General features: G+C 43.0%; 1 protein-coding gene across 6 annotated transcripts in view; it reads right to left on the reverse strand.

Moving 5' to 3' along the window:
- EYA3 (EYA transcriptional coactivator and phosphatase 3) overlaps positions 1-6,862 on the reverse strand; it is a 97,702-nt gene extending 90,840 nt beyond the window's left edge. For 3 of the 6 annotated variants that reach the window (XM_072980110.2, XM_020810533.3, XM_078380215.1), the window contains exon 1: positions 6,647-6,862. The gene's annotated coding sequence lies outside the window, so the exon portion shown is untranslated. Of the gene's footprint in view, positions 1-6,257; positions 6,439-6,646 lie in introns of those variants that run through there. The other 3 variants (XM_078380221.1, XM_078380220.1, XM_078380216.1) reach the window with 3 other exon arrangements.
- Between the last annotated feature and the right edge of the window lie 11,517 nt (positions 6,863-18,379).

An 18,379-nucleotide genomic window follows, 5' to 3' on the forward strand; every position in this document is an offset into this window, starting at 1 on the left:
CAAGCATACCAAAAGGCCATGGGCTCCCACTGGTATTTAATTTCACAATTTTAAAAACTGCCCTATATAAGGAAATATTTAGGTCTGTTTGCAACTGGCATAAAATTAGATCAAGTCACTGCTCTGCTCTTCTGTGTCACAACAAAGGCTGCAACATGCAGGCGGTTAATCAGCGAGCTTAACCAATGCAAACTTTTTAGTTTCTTCTACCACCCTATTAATTAGGCATAAGATTACTTCAAACTGTACACTTATGTTTTAATACCAATACTTGTAAAAAAAAATTTTTAAAGCAGATGCCAAACAGCATATTAGAAGAGGCAATGTTCCCACCCTGACTTCTCTCTTTTTAAACATGCTATGACACTTGTTTACACTAACTAAAAGCAAAGAAAGCACAGTGGATATAAGCTAATAATTTTTAAAAAAAATCAGTTCAAATTACAATTTAAATCAAAAAAATCAATTTTTGTCAGACTGTATCTGCCAGCATAGCTGGTGGAATGGAATCCTGGCAAATTGCAATCCCACAACGTCTGTTGAACTGTAACCAATTAAATCATATTTTCTTCGTACTCCTAGTCAGAAGCTGTGTGCAATGAATGTCACAGCAAGTAAGAAAGAAAAAGAAATTCAACATTAAAGCAATTTTAAAGCAGGCTGCAGTCTTAAAAAAACTATGACTGGACAATAAGTCCCAATCAACAGTGTGGGGTCTACTTCCAAGTCACCACACAAAGGACTCTCCTGTTGAAGGAGTGCTTTGCTTCCTACAGGAAAGGGCCATAACTCAACAGTAGGGAACGCTATTGTATGAAAATGGTCTCGAGTGCAAACCCCAGCATCTCTATGTAGGGTTAGAAAATATTCCTGCAGATACTGACTACCAGTGCTGAAAATGTTATACTGTATTAGGACACATGGACCAACTTATTTAAAAACAGCTTCCTGTGTTCCAGCCAAGTTTCTGGACAGAAAGTCACCCCAGCTTTTCAGAGGTAGAGGAATTAAATCCTTTGGCATAGGATGCCAAGTAAAAATGTGCAGTATAATTGTAACCACATTTACCTAGAAATAACACACACTGAGGTTAATGCTGAATATTCTTCCACAGAAACACTAGGTCAACAGGAATAAGTGCATTCCAGATGGCAGCTGATAAGGCTTCTGTCTGCTAGTAGGTAGCTGCCAAAGCCAAAGTACCAAACAAGAAAGTTATTTTTAATTAATGCTTCCACCAGTCCTAATTTAGTTAGCTTATGTTGCCTTCAATTAGCAGCAAGAGCAAAATTTTTCCAAATGTGTGCACCAATATCCAAAGCCAACCACTGGCGACTGCAGAGATCTAGCATATCCTGATGTAGCTCTTATTAGATCTCTTATTTTATTCCTGTTTACCTAATCAGGTTTAGTGCTTTGCATTAGCCTACTGTTCCGACTGAAGCACTGTATAAAATATGAAGCACCCATAGTAGCTGGCACTGAGCAATCAAATCTGAAGGGTTTTGCTTTGACAACCAAAAGGTTACCATAGCAACCAACTCAAAGCAGTAGAGATAAAAATCAACCATGCTTTCTTCCCAAACCAGCAAAACTAGAATGTTGTTGAAATCACATTTTCATTTGCATCCTTTTTTCTTTTAAAAAAATTAGACTAGGAACCCATGAGAAATACAGTACAGTACTTCAATATAAATTGAAATCTACATGCATAACCATCTAACATGCAAGGTGACATAGCCTGATCCAGGGTATTTTAGCATGTGTGTGTTGAAATATGAGAAAATACAACACAAGTCATCGGTAAGAGAATTTTATACAGTGGGGCTTCGACTTACAAAAATTTCGAGTTACGAAAAGCTCCAGCCGCAAAATTTTGCTTCAACTTGCGGCTGGAGCTTCCACTTACAAAAAGAAACAGGTAGGGGAAAAGGGTGGGAAATTCAAACCGTTGGTGGCGAAGAGGCTGATTCTTCACCCCAACGGTTAGGAAAAGAGAGACTCAGCCTCCCGGGCTTCCAACATCGTCCCGACCGCCGTACCGGGTGCCGGCGAAGAGGACAAGGTGGCTTTCGGCTTCCCAGGCTTCCAAAGCTGCCCCCGCTGCTCTCTGCCTCCTGTCCCTGCTGCCCTCTGCCTCCCGTCCCAGTGGGGATAGGAGGCAAGAGGGCAGCGGGGGAGGCTTTGGAAGCCCGGGAAACCAAAAGCCACCCTGACCTCCGCACCGGGGACAGGAGGCAGAGGGCAGCAGGGATGGGAGGCAGAGGATAGCAGGGATGGGAGGCAGAGCCCAGCTGGCATGGCCTGACAGCTCGCCTCCCGCAGTGGCGGAGGCAGCGGGGACAGAGGGCAGCGGGGACGGGAGGCAGAGGGCAGCGGGGACAGGAGGCACAGCCTGGCTGGCATGGCCTGACAGCTCGCATCCAGCAGTGGCGGAGGCAGCGGGGACGGGAGACAGAGCCCAGCCGGCATGGTTCAGCGGCTCGCCTCCTGGCAGTGGCAGCAGGGTAAGGTGCTGCTTTTTGCTTTTTAAAAACTGTTCTGTTTTTGCAGTACCGTATTTTATTTTATTAGTATTTTTTGCTTTGGCCGGAACGGATTAATCGGTTTTCAATGCATTCCTATAGGAAATGGTGTTTCGACTTACGAAAATTTTGAGTTGCGGCCACCGTTCCAATACGGATTAATTTCATAAGTCGAGGCACCACTGTACCTTCCCAGTAGTAAGAACAAAGCTTAGTTTAACATAATATTTCAGAGAAACACAACACATTATTATTTGCAGAAATAAGGGCAAAGTGGTGCTGTTTTTCCAAAAATAACATTACTGTAGTGTCAGTAATCTTTTAGATTAGCAAATAAATATTTAGTAATTAATCTTTAAATACAGTGGTGCCTCGACTTACGAATTTAATCCGTCCCAGAAGCTGTTCACAAGTGGAAATGCTCATAAGTCGAAGCACCATTTCCCACTGAAATGCATGGGAAAGGGATTAATCTGTTCCAGCATTTCAAAAAATAAAATAAAATAAAATAAAAATAAAACACTGCAAGCCCCTGGGGCTGCAAAAAACAACACAAATCCAAAAATAAACATAAACATAACCCCATCAGCCCAATCCCACCCTGAAAAAGCCACCCAAAACAATAAAAAGCAAAAAGCAGCACCTTACCTCCACCGCCACTGCCCGGCCCGGCCACCACCGCTGCCACAACTGCTGTCACCGGGAGGCCTCCCAGGCTTCCAGGACCACCGCCAGGAGGCCTCCGGGAGTCTGCCCATTACCTCACCATCCCGGGGGGGGGGAGGCTGGCCCCTGTCCAGGGAGGAAGTCCCGCGGGGACGCACAGGCGGCCAAGTGGGACAGGAGTGAGGCCCCGTCCTTCCCTCTTCCTCACCGCCCCCATCCCATGGCAGCAAGAGCCATTTTCCGGGGTCGCCGGGAACTCTTGTGTGTAGGGCACTGGGAGCCTAGGCACCCCGGAGCTGAGAGAAGCGGAGCACACCCAGGAGCTCCGGCCAGCTGGGGTGGCGGTGGTAGAAGCCGGGGAGGCCTCCCGACAGCGGTGGTCACAGTGGAAGCCCGGGAGGCTGAGCATGGCTGGGATGGTCCGGCGGCTCACCTCCCGGCGCCAGCAGCAGTAGAAGCCCAGGAGGACAGACCACCTTTTCCTAACCATTGGGGCGAAAGAGCTACAAAGAAGCAGACTTTTTACCACCAACGGTTTAAATTTCCCACCTTTTTCCCCTGCCCTTTTCTGTTCTTACGTCGAAGCTCCACTTGCAAGTCAAAGCAAAATTTTGCAAGCAGAGCTGCTCGTAAGTCAAAATGTTCATAGATAGGGGCATTCGTAAGTTGAGACACCACTTTATTATTTGTAAGGATAATTTGGGAGGCTTTTATTTTATTTATTTTTATTTATTTAAAATATTTTACCCTATCTGACTCCTAAAAAGGACCAAGAAAGCTTACATCATTAAATGCACAATATTAAAAGCTAAAAACAGAAGAAAGATCTTTGCCTGCTAGCATTTCTGGCCATTACGTATTTGTAAAATACAATAAAATAAATATTAAGGAATAACTAGAATGCAGTGTTTCAGTAACAAGTAATGCTAAGAAGACAGAAGTAATAAAATAATTAACAAATAATAATAACCAAAATTCAAAGTAAGTCCCACTGAACTCCCATACTGGCATATAGAAGCTTGCAGTTCTAATTTATTATTACTCTGCAAATGGGGAATATTCAGACCATTTGTGAAAATGCGTATTTACTTTCCATACAATAGAAAAAGCATAATCCTTCCCCAAAGTTCCACTCTTTGGTTACAGAAGATCCCAGAATCCTACTGCCTGCCCCGCCCCACCCCCACTTCAGTAGGGCCTGCCAATAGTTCCAGATAAAGTACCTACATGATACAAAAGTTTAATACTTGCTTGAAACAATGTGGTAACCACACTATTTGCATTCTTATTGACCTGAACAATAAATGAATTAGAAAATATTACTTATATTAATATATTATTTAATTCATTACTTACCACCTGGGTCAAAACATAATGAAAGAATTAAACTTTCCGAAATCTTTTTTTTAACCAGATGAGGAAGAGAATATTAATAAATGGTGAAAGAAGAAGCTGACACATCAGTTAACACGTGTCACATCTTCATCCAGATTTTTTTGTTTGTGATTCTATTTTCATGTCATAATCTGCTCAAATTGGTAGCAAGTGAAATTGTTCCAGTCTTCAATTATTAGAAGACATTACCAGAAATTATGAGGCCTCATCAATATTTTTCAGATGTTTTGCTGATGTGCCAAGCTATACAGTGGTGCCTCGCTTAACGGGTGCCTCGTTTAACGATGAATTTGCATAGCGATTACGTTTTTGCGATCACAAAAGCGATCGCATTGCGATGTTTTTAATGGTAAAACATCACTTTGCGATGATCGGTAAGCTGTTTCGCTTACCGATTTTCGCATAGCGATGTTTTTAGAACAGCTGATCGGCGGTTCCAAAATTGCCGCCGGGTAAAAAAATGGCCGCCCGCTGTGTTTTCATGCCCATTCCTTGCTTACCGGGCAGCAAAAATGGCAGCCGTATGGAGATTTTTCGCATAACAGTGAGTTTTTTGCCCATAGGAACGCATTAAATGGGTTTTAATGCATTCCTATGGGCTTTTTTACCCCACATAGCGACGAACCCATATATGACGATTTTTCTGGAACGGATTATCATCTCTATGCGGGGCACCACTGTATATTACAGAGGAAGAGGGGGATAAGTACCTTGATTCCACCACTAAAATGCCTCTCTTGCCATTCTAGCTGCCCCACCCCAAATCTAGTTGCCCCAATCATCTGCACAGTGTGTCCTCTATTGTTGGGGGCTCTCTCTAAGAGTTTAGAACTCTAGAAAATCAGAACTTCACTTGGAAAGAAACTCCACAGATGAAGAAATTCTCCTCTCCCTGTAGTCAGTTGCTTTCCAATTAAAGAGGGTAATGAAAATTAGGCATGTGTCATCCATTTTAATTTTTTTAAGATCCCAGGTCCCAGAATTCTCTATTTGGTAAGTTCCACCTGACAGATCTACACAGCACTTGTGTTCACCCGGAGAAATGTTGAGCTGGAAGGTTTCACGGCCTGGCTTAGGCTGAACTCCAGCCTAGCCACCTGTGAGAAATAGCTGCCCCTGGCATTTGCTTTAGCTCACTCTCAGCAAGGAGTCAGACAACTTCCATTTCTAGCAGTCAAAAAGGTGGAAGACAGCAAAAAGGCCAATGTGGCTTCACAAAACGCTCAGAGATAACCTGAAAATGTAAAAAGGCATATATATAGGAAGTGGAAGGAAGGGAAGAGTACAGACAAGTAAGCAAAGCATTGCAGGGATGGTGCTAGAGGAAGGCAAGAGTTGAGGTTCACAAGAGATGCTAAAAGCAACAACAACAACAAATGCATTCTTCTGGTACATGGGACAGGAAACAAAGCCCTATGAGGAAAGACTAAAAGAACTGGGCATGTTTAGCCTTGAGGAAAGAAGACTGAGGGGAGATATGACAGCACTTTGGAAATACTTGAAAGGTTGTCAGACAGAGGAAGGGCAGGATCTGTTTTAGATCATCCCAGAGTTCATAACTAGAGATGGAGACAAATATAAAAACGGACCGCGTCCCCTCTAGAAATTTCTGTATCGGTTCCAATAGCAGACCCAGGCTTGAGAGTCATGAAACTGACCTGTCTGACCTACCTCATAAGGTTGTTGTGATGATAACAAAACAGAAAAGCCCCGGATACTACTTAGGCCTCACTGCAGAAAAAGCGTGATACAAGTGTAATAAATGAATAAACAAAGCCTTCACAGCCAGGGAGAGTGAGAAAACAGCCATCATCACATCATGTGGTGCATCATGCAGTGAGTTTCATAAGCTAATTGACTTCCTCTTCCACAAGGTAAAGGAAAAGAGGAGGTGTGTGTGTGGGGGGGGAGTATCCTTTCCTCCTCCTCACTTCCCACTTTATCCGTCTGTTCCCCCCATGGAGAGGCTAAGCCACGCCCCCAGGCCACGCCCCCCTCGGCTATGAGCCGATCGCGCGAGAGGAAAAGGGAGCGGGAAACAGGACGAAGTCTGGTCTTACCGTAACGACTCGTTTGTGGACCGGCCCTCGACGCTGGAGTACATGGCCCTCGTGGCAGCGACGGCGGACTGAGCTTCTCGGGGGGGGGGGGTGGGGGGGGGAAGACAAACAAAGAAAGGAAAGAAGAAAGGAAAGGAAAAGAACAGAACAGAAGGCTCCTCGGCAACCCTAGCTGGCCTTCACACCCGGAAGCGGAAGTTAGCTTCCGGAAGTGACGAACGGATGAGGTGGGATTTGATTGGCTGGTTTCTGTGGCATGTATGGTTGCTGCTCACGAGCGGAGTTGGAGCTTGTGGAGGTGAATTGAAGGAAGAGGAAATTATTTCTGTCTGAGAGCGAAGACTATTTCTGCGGTTCCGCTTTCCAGGAGCCGCCATTGCGCCGCCCGTAAGCGCGGCAGCCTCGTCGAGGTTTTGGAACAGCAACCCGTCTTGTCGACGGCAGAGGGTGGCGATTCCTGTCTCCAACACTAGATGTCGCTGTCGCCTGCTGTTGTGTGAACGGCAGGTGTGCCCGTGTTGAGGCTCCCATCCTAAGAAAATAAATATTGTATCATGCTTCCTGGGAAATGAATCTCATTCGATGAGATGGATTTGTATTTTGTGTTATAGGTGAAAAAAATAAAAGTAGGAAAAAAACGTAGTGGCACCTCAAAGGCTAACTTTTATATTTTTTCATGTGAGCTTTCGTGGAAAAGTCCACTTCCATCATCATAATAAATCAATTTATTGTCATTGAACATATACTGTATACACATACAACAAAATTCACAAAGAACACTCAGAGACCAGACCAAAACACACCCACACCCTCGTCACCCAAGAGTTCATAGTATCCACACAACATACAACACACCATACCAAGTAATAGTGATACAGTTAAACAACTCATTGCTGATGATTCTTAAGTTCCTTATTAAGTGCAATTATAGCGCTAAGATAAAAACTTCAAAATGCATGTCATCAGACCTTGTCCACAAAAGCTCACATTAATTAATATAAAAATCCATCTTTAACATGCCACCATGTTTCTGTGGTTACTTATCTGAGTACATGTCAAGCAGGGAAACTTAATACTACTATCAAACAGAGCAACTTATTTTGAGTAATTTTGTTTGCATTGCAGTGCATGTGCCCGATGTAAAGTGTGCTGACTGGGAGTGAGTTCTGTTCACAGGGAAATGTTTGCTTCCAGAGATGCGGCTGCTGAGGCAAAACAGGTCAAAGATATTTAAGGTATAGCAAAGGTTTTATTGGGATGTGGTGGCGCTGTGGTTTAAACCACTGGTTCTTAACCTTGGGTTACTCAGGAGTTTTGGACTGCAACTCCCAGAAGCCTTCACCACCAACTGTGCTGGCTGGGGTTTCTGGGAGTTGCAGTTCAAAAACATCCAAGTAACAAAGGTTAAGAACCACTGGTTTAAACCACAGAAGCCTCTGTGCTGCAAGTTCAAAAAACCAACACTCGTAAGATCGAATCCATGCAACAGAGTGAACTCCCGTCACTTGTCCCAGCTCCTGCCAACCTAGTACTGTAGTTCAAAAGCATGCAAATGCAAGTAGATAAATAGGTACCACCACAGTGGGAAGGTAACGGCGTTTTGTGTCTAGTCGCGCTGGCCACATGACCACGGAAACTGTCTTCAGATGAACGCTCACTCTACGGCTTTGAAAGGGGGAAGAGCACCGCCTCCTAGAGTCAAGACACCACTGGACTAAATGTCAAGGGGAACCTTTACCTTTACTTTTACCTAAGGGTTTTAGGGAACTCAGTATGGGCTTTAGTGTATGACAACTCCTGCCATTTAAAATCTGTTCATCTTTGGGATAACATGCTTTGTTTTTGCTTCTGCATGCTTGTATTTCTACTGTGTTGCTTCAGTTCTGAGTACACATATTGGGTAAATACAATTTAATGCTTATTTGAATAAACATGCATAGAACTGCACTGCACATTATCCCTTAATAAGTGGTTTGTTCATGAACTAGACACCATATCAACATAGCCTGGAATGGTTTGGGCCTATCTCAAGGGTTTCGTGGAGTTTATTGAATTTTTATTAGTACTGTAGCTTTCTTATATGTCACATCTGAGCCCTTTCTCCATGGAATTTAGAGTTGGCTTTTATCCTCACAAGTTGTGCTGAGGAACAATGGACTCACCATTGCTTAACTCATATTAAAACAAAATTTATGTCAGTCTGACATGTAAAAATTGGTTTGTAGATTTGTGACTTTCAGATCGAACCTGCAGAGCAGCCACAGAACTGAAACTCATTGGCAGTACAAGAACATAGGAAATTCCCTTGTGTGAAGGGTTGATAGAGATAAATGAAAGAGGAGTGAGTGAGCCGTCCCCTCATACTGTTGAGGCAGAAGAAAATGAGGAGACAACAGTGGGTGTGACAAAAGGGATGAAAGATCTGAGTGTCAAAGAGAAAAGAGAGGTGGAGTTGGGGGGGAAGGGTGTAGAGGTTTTTCTGATGTCAGAGGAAAAATGCATGGAGAAGATAAAACAGTTGTCAGTTTGGGAAGAGGAAGAGAAAGGAGATGAAGGAGGGTCTCGAGTCTTTAGAGTACCAGTAAAGAAGGCGATAGAGAGAGAGGACAGTGGGACAGAGAAAGGACAAAGGGAACCGAAGGTGAAGAGTAGAGGGGTATTATCTGACTTTCCTAACCTAAAAGTGAGAGGATTTTTACCTGATCCACTGATGCAAAGGTTGAAGGATTGCTACGAGACCCTTTAGAATGGATAGTAGTGGTCTTCCCACACGGACAAGGTCCCTGGAGGAAGGTGGTTCATCCAGGACCTATACCTACCAACTGCAAGCTGGACGGATATTGGGCTCACCACCCATGCTGCAGAACAATTTGTGCAGTCCGCAGTTGTTGTGGACTCCCCTGAAGTTAATGTTAATAAAGAGTTGAAAAGAAATAATAAGACTCCATTATTTATTCCCACCGAAAGAGAGGAACTGCTCAAATTGGGAGCAGCTCCAGGATTTAATATCAAAGTCTTTCCTAGCCCTACATAAAGATGCCAAGGATATGTTTGTATAGCAAATAAATAATCTTTAAATGTTACTGGCTTTACAGTTCAGCATCTGCCGGCACACAAGAGTTTTAACTGTACTGAGGGGGTAACTACACTGACATAATACAGGAATTACTGCAGAATTTGTAGAATTTTCTGTTGTCTCTACATGGTGTAGAGGTGAATATGGATTAGTGACTTTCCCTTTTTTCTTCTGCCACTGGTGCTTCCACCTTTTTGATAGCAAATGCATTTACAGCTGTGGGCTAAACCGCAGAAGCCTGTGCTGCAGGGTCAGAAGACCAGCAGTCATAAGATCGAATCCACGCGACGGAGTGAGCGCCCGTCGCTTGTCCCAGCTCCCGCCAACCTAGCAGTTCAAAAGCATGCAAATGCGAGTAGATAAATAGGGACCACCTCAGTGGGAAGGTAAACAGCGTTCCGTGTCTAAATCACACTGGCCATGTGACCATGGAAAGATTGTCTTCGGACAAAACGCTGGCTCTATGGCTTGAAGAGCGGGATGAGCGCCGCCCCCTAGAGTCGGACACGACTGGACAAAAATTGTCAAGGGGAACCTTTACCTTTACCTTTTTAGACAGTGTGATTACTTGTACCAATGCAAAAAAGCATGCACATGGGTGTTGGCAATTGGCAGGGTCAGGAAAAAGGAAGCAAAGGGACCAGCATGGGCGTGACAGTTCCTGTCAAATAAGCACCCCTGGGAAATTTGACTTCCTGGCTGTGAATTCACAGTGGATCAATGCATATGAGTTACCTTGAAATAAATTGCACTGAACGTAGTAGTTGAACGTGCCTCTGAGAATATCATATAAGATTGTGCTATTAATATCAAACTGTTCTATATGTTACACGCCCTCAAGTTGGAATTGACTTATAGTAACCCTGATAGGGCTTTCAAGGAAGTTAGATGTTTAAGGGGTGCTTTTACCAGTTCCACTACCCCCGGTGAGTTTCCATGGCTGAGTGGGAATTTGAATGCAGGTCTCCTGAGTTCCAGGATTGGAAATATCTTCTCTGAAACAGAAGTTCTTAGATAAGTAAGATGCACAGTGAAAATACTTTGGTAAACTCTGTTTATTGATTCTAATAACACAAAACCTTTTTCCAGAGGCTTAAATTCTTTACTAGTTACCGTGCCTTTCACACAATTAGCATTGTCAAGCACATTACAGTAGCAATTAAGAACTCTAGCACAAAAAAACAGCACTGGAGACCTAGGTGCATGGCCAAAAACTATGACCTTGTGGCTTGTTCCTCCTTGGACATGGTTATGGTGTTGAGACACTTGTATGTAGCCTTCATATGCTGTAGGATACCTATAACCACAACGTTTGGTTCATAATTACTAATATTTGATATACAATACAATGAACATACTGTAATATAAAAGTTAGAGAAGTGACAGAGTTTCTCTAGAAAGAATTCTTCAGTTGCTAAGCTGCTTTAAGATAAACAAAATTAAAGATAAATTGTTTGAAACTTCATTTTGTAAACATGGAAAATTGGCTCACACAGAATTTTTTGATAATTGTGTGAATCATAGAATACTGAAGTTGGAAGGGGCCTATAAGGCCATCAAGTCCAAAGCCCTGCTTGATGCAGGAATACAAATCAAAGGATATCTGCCAGGTGGTTGTCTACTTTTCTCTTGAAGGCCTCCAGCGTTGGAGCACTCACCACCTCTCAAGGTAATTGGTTCCACTGTTGTACCGCTCTAACAGTTAGGAAGTTTTTCCTGATATTCAACCAAATAAATATATAAATATATAAAAGCTGAATTGTACAGCCAAAAGTACATCCTGTATAGCACCCTGCTTCCCACAGCAGCCCACATAAAACCTCCAGGAAGTCAAGAAACAGGTCATGAAGTCAATACAGTATCTTGTGGTTTGACTCCAGCAACTTATCTTTGTTGCATACTCCTACTGAATATGGAGGTTAATCTATTCTATTGGGTAGTAGCAACTATAGCATCTAATCAATCAAGAATCCTATTGATTTGCTTAGTATGCTTTTAAAGTTATCAGTTGCCATTACTGACATGAGGAAAGACTGCATTCTCCTTACTTCAGTTTGCTGCAAAATCGCTGAGAATCCTAATCCAGAAGCTATATTTAAATTCTTCTGGTGCCTGTCTAAACTTGTGTAGAACTGTAGCCTTAACGATAACCATCCAGGCCTGGAAACAAAAAGGCAATGTGTAGACAGGAAAGGGCTTTACAAATCTATACAGTATTTGTGGTTACTGAATTAAACTGAGTCTAGTTCCTGCTAAATTAATTGCTTCCCAAGTAAATCCACACATGCTTGAAAACTAGTCCTGCTGATTTCAAGTAAAATAGGGTTGCAGACCTATTTGAACTTGATGAATACACTAAAGGTAATGCATCATCTCCAGGAGTTTCATTTGATCAGAATGGAACTGCTAATACACTCTTAATAAATATAAAAATTATAATGTTTCTTCTACAATAATGCAGATATATATATATATATTTCTAATTGAAAAATCAAAACAAGTTACTCAGGAGCATAAGCAGAACTATTTCCAGCTCTTGTTGTGAAAATAATAGAAAACCTTAAATTGCTGAGTTTCCATTTCAGTTTTTGGGGTGGAAATCATTTCTACCATATGGAACACTTAAACCAAGCCTGGAACTTCTGAACAACAAAAGTTTAGATGAGGATTTCAAGCACTGGTTTCCTGCGGCCAAAATAACAATCACAGCTTCCTTGAACATTGTTGCCCCAGAAGCACTTTCACATCTTGCATCAGCTATATTAAGCCCCTGGTTGAGAGAGTCAGATGTTTTTGCCTGAGCAATAGCACATCTCATGTTTTTCCATTCTGCGAGCTTCTTTTAATGTTGCTTCTCTCATCTGCACCATCCCCTGTTCAGTTCTTGGATCCTCATGCCCTTCCCTTCCCCCATAGTTGGTTTGAATCTAAGCTGTTTTATTGATTTAATAAAAATTTCTGAGATCACTTGAAAACATCATACAATAAAGCAGGGAGTACTGTGGGGATTTTGTAGTCTAAAGTTCCATCTTGTGGCTATTAAGGGATACATCACTGGTGTTTAGCATAATCAAGTTATTGTAGTATAAAGATGCATTGTTCTATGATTCTCTCTCTGCGCAGGCGTGGAATGCCTTAAGACTGATAACCACACGACGCCTCTATGGCCAAATTCTTATCTTATGCTAATTTTGCTTGTTTTGCGTGCTTAATAAAAACGTCTGGGGGGAAGAAGGTAGCCATATTCTTCATCTTCTTCTTCTTCTCTACCGGTACCTGAATACTAACAAGATAAAGTCTGCAGTGTCTTCATTTATCAGAGATCTCTCCCTGGTTTTCATGCAACTGCTGCTTGGCTGGCTTCCAAGCAGGGTTCCCTGGGGATTTCCCCACATTTTGGCGGCCCGTGCGAGGCAAGAAGCACGGGACAAGCTGAGCAACGCAACAGCGCGGCAATTCACACTCCCCTCGCCCGGCAAGGGTTTCAGACGTCACACATCCGCAAGGATCCCGGGTGAGTGTTGAATTTGTCAAGTTAGACACCTAGCCTCCTGGCAACATGGGGAGCTTTGTATCTAATCTTCAGGAAGTACAGGACCTCCACTTCTTATTAAAAAGGAATGGTCACACGACCACACGCACAGAAGTGGAAGATTTAGTTCATACTATTCGGGATGTATGTCCCTGGATCCCCGAAGAAGGGACACTGGACCTCAAGGAATGGTCTAAAATAGGCAGCTGTTTACAGGGACATCCAAGAGTTACAGCAAAAGTGCTTTCTACATGCTGCAAAGTGCGTACCAGCCTTCAAGGCTTGGCACCACCACGGAACATTCTTTTCGACCCAGAATTTGAAAATAATCTGTTCAAACAACTCCCTCAAATTTTGCCTCCCCTTCCTCTCACACCAGCCCCCTCGGTTCCACTGCTGGACTCTCTGTCTCATTCTGCCCAGCCAACCGAGCCTCAGCCTGGGAACACCTCAGCATTGCCTCCCAGTCCTGCCGTTCATCAGGCAACTGAGAACAAAATTTCTAACTGTCCTTTAATGGCTGCAATGGGTGCTGCTTTAGAAACTGCTTATCCTGGCATTCAGGGAACACAAGCACAGGCACAGGGAGATGCCGCAGCAGTTTCTCATAGTTCTGAACTGCTCCCATATCAAGGCGTCCGCGAACTGCAACTCAGTCTCAAGGACAAACAGACACAGACTCTCCCGGAATCCTCATCCGCCCAACAGCCGGCCCCTAGTGACTGGAGTAGGGGTCTCCTTCCACCAGCAGAAGGACTTATTTGCCTTCAAGGATGGCAAGATTTAGCAACTAAGCAAGCAGAAATTAATGCTGTTGTTTCCGTACGTCAGCCAATTATTATGGGAGAAGGTATATTCACTGCTGCTGTTCAAGTCCGTCTCATGGACGCAGTTCTCAGTCAGCCAAGGTCACATGGGAAATGGGACCCAGGGAAATGGGACCCAGGGCCGCCCCCAGGCCAAGAGAGAATAATAGGGGATCTGCAGGATTCATGTGATGTCACGGGCTGGTATACAAAAGAAGCTTTACAAGCATGCCATGTGTCTTGTGAGAAATCAGAAGGGGAGGAGGAAGAAAATGTAAGGGGGGTAGCCCAACAGGAGGCCTGTTTTGAACTGCCACAATGGGTCTATGTTTCTAAAGCTAAATGTGCCGCTATTCCTCAAGGCTACACTGTTCTGGTTTTTACATGCGCTGCTTTTGTTTGTCTCAGTTTGAATGTTGTGCCAGGACTGATAACTCGCATGGCAAACATTCAGGTTTGGGTGAAAAATCCTACTCAGCTGGACAGTCATAGCTGAGAAAGATTGCCCCCCCACCTGGCCAGTAAGAGAGAAAAATGCGTATGGGGTGGGAGGAGGTCAGCCAACTCCTTAAAGCGCTTCCCCCATCACCTTCCAATCTGGAGAAAGCATTGTTACTCTCAAGCCACTTGCAACATCCTGGACACTATGTTCCATGTTCTTCCTAGAACTACAAATTCTATCACACCTTGCATTGCTTAGCAGTTTCCTGAATATCTCAGCGTGATGGGATCTCTAATCTCATCCACGGATTCAGTGCAGCCTGCTAGGACATAAACTCTGTATTGTTTTCTGTGTCTCTGTGAAGTAGCAAATTCAAGGTCCACACCTGGCGCAATGCCCAGACTTAGTTCTCTCCTCTTATCAGCGATTCTGGGCGTTCTGCCAAGAGAATGCCATTGTGTTCGGACAGTCTAAATGGAGAATCATTTGGCAACCTACAGTCTTCTTGCAGAAGGGTTTTTTTGCAGCCCACAGAAAAATCAACAGACTGGACATAAACTTTTGCATCTATACCATTGAGATATCAATTGGGCACATCAGTTTTGGTATTGTCTACTAATGATCTCTCACCGTTGTTCTCTGCACTCCCTGGTCGTTCTTCACCTGTTATTGTTATTGTGGTAACTCCAGCTGACATCATCCTTATCACTGCATCGATGAAAGCTTCTTACAGCTGATCTCTCAGCAACTTCGACTGCAAGCTCGCTTGCCTACTGAGAGCATTCCTCTTTCATGTGCTATCTTAGCTACGCCATGGCTATCAACTGCAATTCTCTACTGACAAGATGGGCCATGTACTCGCTTGAACTTGTACTCCTGTGTTAAAGCAGTTGCAAATTTGTTTTGCCAAGGCATCGTTCCAGATGTTGCCACAATTGTCAGGGACGTATTAACTCTATTTTTTTTCTGCAGGGTGATGCTGAATTCTCCAAAAGACAAGCGCCTGCTTTCCTGTATTTTTTATCAATTAACCACTTGTTTTTCCACAGACGCTTTTTTCAGATGGTTTGCCTTTCCAAGGTGTTGTCACGTGGCAGCGTTTGAACTTTTTTCTAATGATGAGTTTAACTTTGTTGTAGACACACGTTTATAAGCTTTTTAGGCATTTGCTTTTTTTAAATATCTGTCTCCTTCCATAGACAAGGATTTGTTTTCACTGTTTTCCTGACTTTGTTACTTTAAAGCAGAACAGCATTCTGTTCCACTGCCCATATATGTTCCCACCCTCAACTTCTGGGATTTTTTACTAAAGGGAATGCTGTTGCTGATTCAGCTTTCAAGCAGAATTCATGTGCTTTAGTCTTTTTTCTGATCCTATTTGCTTCTCATGACATGTTTCATTACTCTGTAAATATGTTTCACAGAATGTTTTCTATCCCAATGACTCAGGCAAGAGACACTGTAGTTGGCACGTGGATGTCACACAAGTGCAGGTTTTTGCCCAAATTACATTTGACTGTGGATACATTTTCTGGGTTTATTTGGCATCTCCTCTTCATGGAGAGACTGCAAGACAAGTTATTCAACATTACATTTGGAACAATTGCTGTAATGGGCCATCCTAGGCCTGAAGACTGGACAATGGACCTGTCTATATATCATCTGCCTTTCAAGAATTTTATGTTCAATGGGGACTCTCACTGAAGCATGAGATTCCTTTTAATTCCACAGGGCAAGCAATTGTGGAAAGAGCACACTTAATCCTTAAATTTCTTTTGCAGAAGCAAACCTCAGGCAGAGGGGTTTCTGGGTCAGATTGTTCCTATGGTTGTTGCAAAAGTTCTGTATACTTTAAATTTTCTGCTTTTTCCTCATTAACAGGGTTCACAACCCAAGTTAAAGTTCCTTTCAGGGCAGAAGAGCAACTTCCTCGACCACCTGAGTGGTAAGGGATCAGTTCTATTGATCACCTGGGACAAGGATGCTGCAGTCGCACTGGACAAAGGCGCTGTTTGGATCCTGGCAAGATGGTGTGGATCTCTGCCATCCGACTCCTAGGACTGCTTGAACTGTTCTTGGTTCCACGTATTTCTGCTCTGGACAATCAAGGCAATTCTTGGGTGCAACATGCTCAGTATATATTTGATGTTCATGGACAGAATGTTTCTCTTTTATATGAATCATGAGCTCACTGCCTGGTCTTATTGATGATCCACCTTAATTCTTGCCTCTTTGCAAAGTATTTCAGAACATGGTCAATCTGAACTTCTTTTCCATGCTGTTCCTCCTACTTCTAATATTTCAAAGGTTCAATTTACGCACCACATCTGAGCGTTGTGTTTCTGTTGTATTCATGCAGGGAACTGGAATGCCAAGGTTCCAGGTTTCACTTGATCTGGACAATGTTTTAAAAGAATGCAGTTAATGCTACTACAAGAATCATGGTAGCTCTGCAGGGTGAAATAGACCAGTTAAAGCAGCTTTCAGTTAAAGCATCGCTAATTGCTTGCACATACTTATACTATGTTTTATTGTAATAGATACTCAAAGTATTATTTGCTTCCATAATTTGCAGCTTTCAATTGAGCATATATTAGTTGATTTGAGTGATACCATTATTCCCAATAATATTAACACTTCCCTATGGGATGGCTTTGCATACTACTAATGCATGGTATTATTTTACTGAAAATTTGTATTTGCCTTATGCTTGTTTTAAACAATGTATTCCTTCATTAATTAATGTTTTCACTAAGTGATATCACACATCTGTACAATCAATGTCTTTATCTGCTCAGCAATTGTATCAATTCTAATATCATGTGTTCCTTTCTAGAGTAGGTGATTTTTATGGTGAGGCTGATGCACGATATACAGGTTGAGATGACATGGCTGTTGCCCTCCATCAATGAAGAGCTTCCATGGGCTCAGGAACCATCAGGAGTCTTACTGGCAGCAACTTGCTCATCCAAAATGAAATATAAACGGAGGGAATGTGGGGATTTTGTAGTCTAAAGTTCCATCTTGTGGCTATTAAGGGATACATCACTGGTGTTTAGCATAATCAAGTTATTGTAGTATAAAGATGCATTGTTCTATGATTCTCTCTCTGCGCAGGCGTGGAATGCCTTAAGACTGATAACCACACGACGCCTCTATGGCCAAATTCTTATCTTATGCTAATTTTGCTTGTTTTGCGTGCTTAATAAAAACGTCTGGGGGGAAGAAGGTAGCCATATTCTTCATCTTCTTCTTCTTCTCTACCGGTACCTGAATACTAACAAGATAAAGTCTGCAGTGTCTTCATTTATCAGAGATCTCTCCCTGGTTTTCATGCAACTGCTGCTTGGCTGGCTTCCAAGCAGGGTTCCCTGGGGATTTCCCCACAGAGTACAATGTGCTCTTTAAAAAAAAACGTACACAAAAGGCCAAAGGAATAATGCTGTAGGAAGGAAAGTTCTATTAGGATCACAGTCTCAGGACTGAATCATCTGCACATTCACCAGTTTGTCCATATTTTCTTGCTTCTGTAGTACTTTTGGTTTCTTTAGCTGTTCTGTGTATTTGCTGTTCTTCACATCTCGGCTCTTTTCAGTTCTTTTCAGGAAAAGAATGATGCCTCATGCAAAAGTGTAAACAAATGTGTACATATGGAGACTGAGGTACTTGAGGTGATTCCTTTTAAAGCAGTGGTTCTCAAACTGGGGTCTCCAGATGTTCTTGGACTGCAACTCCCTGAAATCCTGGCCAGCACAGGGTGAAGGCCTCTGGGAATTTTAATTCAGGAATATCTGGGAACCACTGCTTTAAACTGAAAGGTATTGACAGTATTTATTTAATAACCTGTTGTCACTACATGCTACCACTGCTGAGCTGC

The sequence above is a fragment of the Pogona vitticeps genome, chromosome 9 (genome assembly GCF_051106095.1).
Source record: "Pogona vitticeps strain Pit_001003342236 chromosome 9, PviZW2.1, whole genome shotgun sequence".
NCBI classification, from domain to species: Eukaryota; Metazoa; Chordata; class Lepidosauria; order Squamata; family Agamidae; genus Pogona; species Pogona vitticeps.